Source organism: Amphiura filiformis, chromosome 12 (assembly GCF_039555335.1).
Source record: "Amphiura filiformis chromosome 12, Afil_fr2py, whole genome shotgun sequence".
NCBI lineage: Eukaryota > Metazoa > Echinodermata > Ophiuroidea > Amphilepidida > Amphiuridae > Amphiura > Amphiura filiformis.
In genome coordinates, this window is record NC_092639.1 from 67,437,030 (window position 1) to 67,444,593 (window position 7,564).

The window sequence follows — 7,564 nt, forward strand, 5'->3', positions numbered from 1 at the left end:
TTACCAGGCGTGTCTCAGCCAGGATTATTTGTGGAATTTGCATGAACATTGACCCTGCATCCAAAAAGTGGACTTTACCTCACAATAAATAGACTTTTTGCTGCTAATTTGAACAGTTTGACATAGAAAAGTGGTCCTTTTGTTAATTTTTCTCTGTAATTTGGACCTGCTTGGGTACATTTTAACATTTTTAACTTGAAAAGTGGATCTTTTTGTTGATGTGGGATGGAAACAAATGGAATTTTTAGTTCAAATCAACACCTTTTGGACCCTGTTTTTCCTCTAACTTGGACAAACAGGTTTATGCCTCTCAGGATACCAATCTGGTTACATGCCTGAGACAAAACAAACAAAAATATAACAATACAGATTACTTGTTATGCTACCATTATGTAGGCTGAATCCTCCAGTCTAAGCACCACCATTTTGTTCCACCATGTTTGCTAGTTTCAAAAGAGGGGCTGAAGAACTCAGGCTAAATGTTATTTTGGTCCATAGTTGTTGATTAATTTATTGATCATATAATGAACTTGGATATAAAAGTTTAAGCATGGGTAATTAAAACAATGTTATAATATAGAAAACAAAATGTATTATGTATATTTTGTTTGTAGACTTTTGTGGTTGACCTAAATAACATTTTGAAATAGCTTAATATTGCATGCTTTTAGTATGCGTGTGTAAACTATAATTTAGACGATATTGTCAAAAGTTGTTCTGACACTTACAAAAACTTGCAATGTACTATGACCATAAATGCTGCTATCTTTGGTTTCAAGCCTAAATCACCCCGCTCTTCTCCTTCCCCACCAATCAATGTTGGGTACTACTGCAGCACTGGGTGTGTAGAAGGGAGGGCATCAACATTGCCCTATTCAAAGCAAACCAACATTTGTGATTAGTAGTACATCACACCCACCTTATATTTGCTATGATGGCAATGGCCTGCCTTGCGGGAACAGATTTCAATAGTAAGTCACATGTTGACCAGCCCTTACCCATATTTCAATAGAAGTAGTCTTAATTCTTTATTTTCAATATTTAATTGACAGATTCTGGTGTGGGTAAATATTACCCAACATCCATCAGCAGTCCACACAATCTGGTAAGTTGGAACATTAGTTTGGGTAACATCAAAAGAAAATGAAGTTAGAGAAAGGAAAACCTACAGCAAAATGCCAGATTCATGTGCTGTAAAGCATGCAAAATATCCTGCAGATAACATAAACATCCCGCTAGCTAACGACATCAACCTGGACCCAAACAAAACACCAGTAACAATACCAAGGTGTAAAACCCAATGGGAAACTTAGACTGCAATCTCATGGTTCAGGTTTAACTCTTTCCACGTGGGTGTCAAGTGCAGACGACAAGTTTCAATTTAAAAAAAAATCAAAAATTTAAGAATTTTAAATTTTCATGACCATATTTGGAATCAGCATGAAAAATGCATTGAAATGAGTACAAACAAGCATAGTATTGGTTCAGTGGTTCTTAAGATAGTTCTTGATATTTTGAGAAAATATCTCAAAACTTGAGACTTTTTATGTTGAAACCTATGGCTAGCACACAAAGCATTAAAACTCTCCATAAGATCCCTACTTGATCTTGTAATGTACAATTTATCCACTTGGTGGAGATATGCTCAAGTATTTGCCTCAGTATATTCATCGCTAGCACCTCAGGCATTGAGTGTGTACATTACATTTTTGTTGTATTGTTCTGTGTGGAATACAATATTGTGAAAGCAGAAAGAAACCTGTGTTTTTTATTCTATAGTTCTGTATGTCTGTATATGGATTGGCTGCATGCACATGTGTGTGTGGGATATGCATTGAGGTGGAGCTACTTTTATTGGGTGCTAAGTTCTAGAGGCGAGTTGTGAAAGGAGAGAGTTAGAGTGCTTGCAGGTGCCTAAGAATAGACAACACACTTTTAGGTAAGTTGAAATTGACTTTTGTTTTATCTATTCATTCTTATAGTGTATACATTATTATGGTTTGCCTCTGTAGCTAGGAAGGTAGCAGTGACTGTCCAGAGAGAGGAGGGCAAGGAGCTCCAGACTTTTAAGGGGGAGGGGGATGTGATGAAAAAAGTCAAAAATGGGCAAAAAAAGATCTTATAATAAATATCATGGTGGTCAGTATCCTACAGTAGTCAGTGGCGTGCGCAGCACATTGAAAGTGGGGGAGGGGCAGGTTGTTCAGTTCCCCCGAATGGAGTCTGATTAGGAGTGTAAGGTGCGGGCGATATGACTGATTTCCCCCGAATGACCAACAAAAGTGGGGGGGGGGGTCATGGCCCCCCTGCCCCCTCTCTTTGCGCACAACACTGACAGTAGTTGGGGGAGACAAGATGTGCAGGGGGAAACATGTCTCTTTGCTCCTCCCCTCATAGTTATATGTAGTGTACAGTTGATAATAGTGGGCCAGTATTAGTAGTACAATGGTTTAAAGTCAAATGATACTAACTTGGTTCTATGTCCTGGTATGCCGTGAATTCAGTGAATTATTTGGTTGAGCTGACTGAGAATTACTTCTGGTCTAGTACATTAATACATGCTTTAGTGCTTGCGATTTTATTAATACTGTTTTGTGCAGGACAACAAATGCTAATGCTATGGAGTTATTTTTCCTTTGGCGGAATACAAGTTTGCAAAGTTATGTCAACCCTATGAGAACTACATGCCGATTGGCCAAAAAGAAGTTTTCATTATCAATTGGACTAATTAGCAATATTGTTAGAATAATTTCACCATGCCAAAAAATTGGGGTGAATTATTTGCAAAGCTCTATTCTGATTGGTGATTAAAGTGAAGATACGATAATGTAATTGACCAATCAGAGGCAATGTTAGATCTGCAGGTAGTGCTAAGAGGGTATTGTGAGCAAGATGAATTGTGATATTGCAATAAATTTGGTTGCAAAGAATTCTCACTATGCAAGGTGGATTATACCTTACTATCCAACTATGGTGAAAGAAACTCCTTCACTGAAAAAAAAAGCGCAGTGATTTATAGTGCGCTACGCATATTTATAATGTCTAGATGTTGATCCACAAGCCTCAGCACACTTTACAGGTGTCGCTGACCACTATGGCCCACATCATTCCATAAACCATTAAACAAGACAGGGACTTGCAGCTATGAAGCTCACACCCAAGACATTCCACAACCAGGATCATCTCCCCAAGTTTTTTACGGGTTACAACAAGACAATTACCAGCAAGTTCCTTGTTCAGAGGAATTTCAAGCTAACTCAATTTTTACACAAGATCATACTAACCACTACCGGGGTTCGAACCCGCATCCTCTAGCACTATAGTCAAACGCCTTATCAGAAAAGTAATCACAACATATAAAAACTTACTTTGACTACAATGCTGATGCAGTGTTTGCGATGAAATCCTTTTATACCCTCTGGCCCCTATGGAAGACATGAACTTAATCTTCCACACATGAGGTAAAATCTACATCCCCTGTTTGAGAAATTAAGGTCAAGTCTTCCCATAGAGAGTGTATGGATTTAACTGGAATAGCCCAATGTCAGAACACGAGGCCAACATTTTGAACAGACTTAAATCAATGTGTAGTATATGGAACTGAAAATAATATCTCAACGTTATTGCAAGCGGTGATATTGTACAATACCCAACTCTCAAATTCCTAGAAATATCTAGAACAGACATAAACTGACAGACATACATTGATGACATCTTGTGATCCATAGTAACAAGTACACATTTTTATGCTTTATGCTGTCATGAAATGCTACTTGCCAGACAGGATCTTGGATCTTGATTTGGCCATTCCAATCAAAATTCATACACCCCCTATGGAAGACATAATCTTATCTCCCACGCAGGAGTGTGAATTTCATGGGGTTACCTGAATGGGTTACTCCATTTGAAATCTACACCCCCTGTGTAGGAGATTAAGCTCATGACTTCCATAGGGGTGTGGATTTCAACTGGAATGCCCCATTCTACTCACCATGAGCTAATATACTTGACACTGGTGAATGGGTGAATGTGTATTTCCATCCCTGGTCTGATTTGCTTCCTACGACATTTGGGTGTATTCCTTAGACATTTGGGTGTATTCCTAAGATTTGTGGGTGTAATCCTAAGATGTGTGGGGGTGTGTGTATACCTAAGATATGTGTGTGTATTTCTAAGACATTTGGGTGTATTCCTAAGACATTTGGGTGCATTCCTAAGATACACCCATGGGTGTATTCCTAAGACATTTGGGTGTATTCCTAAGACATTTGGGTGCATTCCTAAGATACACCCATGGGTGTATTCCTAAGACATTTGGGTGTATTCCTAAGTCATTTGGGTGTATTACTAAGACATTTGGGTGCATTCCTATTGGGTGTATTCAAAAGATATTTGGGTGTTTTTCAAAGACGTAATAGTACAAAATTTCACATTTGTGGCTGCTGTGTTATCAGTAAGTAGTTGCATGTCATATATTTTGATCAAATAATGTTCTAGTAGCACTGTATTTACTTAACTTTTTATTTTATAAATAGAATACCAAGTATTTGATAAGCTTAAATTTGTTCTCTTTGGACATGAAGTTGACATTCATCAGCATGACTGACATGACCCTGGGTCACTAGGTGTGCCTTCATACCTAACCAGCCAGTAGATTGGAATAAAAGTTAAGTCAATAATCATGTTTTCCTAGCAACCATTTGTTGGCATGATTCATGCAAAACGTGTGGCACATTGGGAACCATTGCATGGATGGGCACTGGGTGTACTTTTTTCTTTGCGAAGAAGTTACCAATTTTTGTGTTGTGGATATTAAGATTTACCTTACGAGCCATTTCAAGGAGGTAGGTTATGTGTAGTGTTCTCATTATGTTAGCATTTACATGTATGTCTTTTCATTTTGGAAAATAGAGCAAAGCATGTCAAAATTGTACATTTGCATGACCATATTTGGAATCAGCATGGAAAATGCATTAAAATGAGTACAAACAAGCCCAGTATTGGTTCAGTATTTCTTGAGAGAGCTCTTACTATTTTGAGAAAATATCTCCAAACTTAGACCTTTTATGTTGAATCCTATGGCAACATAACAGCATGCAAAGCATTAAGGCAGAATCAGTTTTGAGAAAAAAAGCAGGAGTGATTGGGCAAGTAACAAATTTAGGCACAGAAAAGTAGGCAAAGTTTGATAGCCATAAAATCACCAAATCCAAAGCCTGTGAAAACATAAACATGTTAAGTTTTATGACAACTGATCAGCCTATCCATGGGGGAGCAAAATTAGCTGTTCTCGATATAAGTTTAAAACGATAGTAACCAATAAAATCAAGTATGCACTACAGAAGGAACACTGGAACAACTTTCATAAACATATCAGGATTTGCATGTTAGAACCAAATGTGATGATCCATTCAGGCCAAAGTGGGAAATTTTGAAAATTGAGTTAATACCATTACTAACTTGCTCAGTACCTACACTTACCGATCTTGAATACTTGGTTGCAAAGTTATGAACCTTTAATATGTCCATTTTCTTCTGTTTTTTATTGTTTTTTCTCCTCTTGTTTTGCCTATATCTCAGTTTCATTATTGCTGACTTTAGCCTGGATCAGATCAGGTCACAAATGGTTATTTTAGTACTTACTATTGATATTTATTCCATCTCATCAAAGGAAATTATGTATATTTCTATGACATTGAAGCCTTGATGTACGATCTTTTTAAATTTTTAGATTTTTCTTTTTTCCTTCCTAAATGATAATACGCAATCATTATGAAAGTTCCCAATACATTTGGACGCGAAAAACATTGGAAATTTGCAAAGAAACAACATCATAAACTGTGGATTAGGACAGAGTGCTGCCTCAGAGTTAGTCTCCTACACAGCCAGTTTAGTTAAGCTCCTTCCATGTGTGGAGGGAGAGTAACCAAACTGGCTTGGTAGAAGATTAAGATTTGCGATCGGTCTGACATAATTATCATAATTTGAAATGTTATGATAATATGTCGGACCAACAGAAATCATCCCGTTTTACTACAAATAGGGCGAATTTGACAGTATGCTGATAGATGTAAGTTGGAACATGTGTAAGTTTTACAAATATGCCAAAAAAATCGGTTTTGAAACAAATGAAAAAAGATCATACATTAAGGGATCTAAAATGGCGTTTATTATGCGTTTCGACAGTATTTTTTTGTGGGACATGAGAGCACCTCAGACCTATCGAATTGCATTCTGAATACGAAGCATGTCTTTCTGATATCAAATAATTTTCATTTTTTAAAATCACAATATAATACAAATTTTATGACAAATTATAAAAATTTGATATTTTTCAAAATTTTGATATATAACAGTCCTCGAAGTAAATTATATAAATCTAATGACATATTCTTAAAGTGTATGTAGCTGGGAGGAAATTCGACGGTCAATTGAAAATTTTGACCTTTCATATTGAAGATATAAGACCTAATTTTTTTTGGTGTTTTGGGGAAAAAAATCCATATCTTCAATACGAAAGGTCAAAATTTTCAATTGATCGTCGGCTTTTCATCCCACCTACATACACTTTAAGTATAAATCATCAGATTTATAAAGTTTACTTCAAGTACTGTTAAATATCAAAAATATCAATTTTAATGATTTGCCATAAAATGTGTATTAAATTGCTAATTTCAAAAATCAAAATTATTTGATATCAGAATGACATTCTTCGTATTCAGAATGCAATTCGATATGTCTGATGTGCTCTAATGTCCCACAATAAATACTGTCCAAACGTTTCATACCCCAGCCCTTAAGGCATTAAGGTGCATTCTTAAGACATTTGGGTGCATTCCTTAGACATTTGGGTGTATTCTTAATACATTTGGGTGTATTTCTAAAACATTTGGGTGTATTTCTAAAACATTTGGGTGTATTTCTAATACATTTGAATGTATTTCTAATACATTTGGGTGCATTCCTGAGAGATTTGTGTGTATTCATGAGATACTTGGTGTATTGGACGGTTGATAGCAGGAATGTATAGTATAGGGGTTTGTATGTCGTGTGTGGAGTGTGTCTTGGTGCATGTAGAATCCAATAAACACATTATGTGACTTGTTCAAGCAATGAGCAAGGATTCACAAAGAACGTAAGTCACTAGTCAGAATGTCAAACTTGTAAAAAAGGTGCCAGCCTACAACAAAGTTCATATGCCAATATGAAAAGTGTTACCGCTAACCCTCTTCACGCGGGTGTCGACTGCAGACGACAAGCTTCAATTTTCTTTTAAATTAAAAAAAATCAGAATTGTAACTTTCCGTGACCATATTTGGAATCAGCATGTAAAATGCACTAAAATGAGTACAAACAAGCCTAGTATTGGATCAGTGGTTCTTGAGAGAGCTCTTGATATTTTGAGAAAATACCTCAAAACTTGGACTTTTTATGTTGAAACCCATAATGGCTAGCACGCAGATCATTGAGCTTCAGGGCATGTGCTTTATGATGGCATATATAAGTAATATTCCAAACATGAAAATCCAGGCCAGACTTGTATTGTAAAACTGTCAGAATCTGT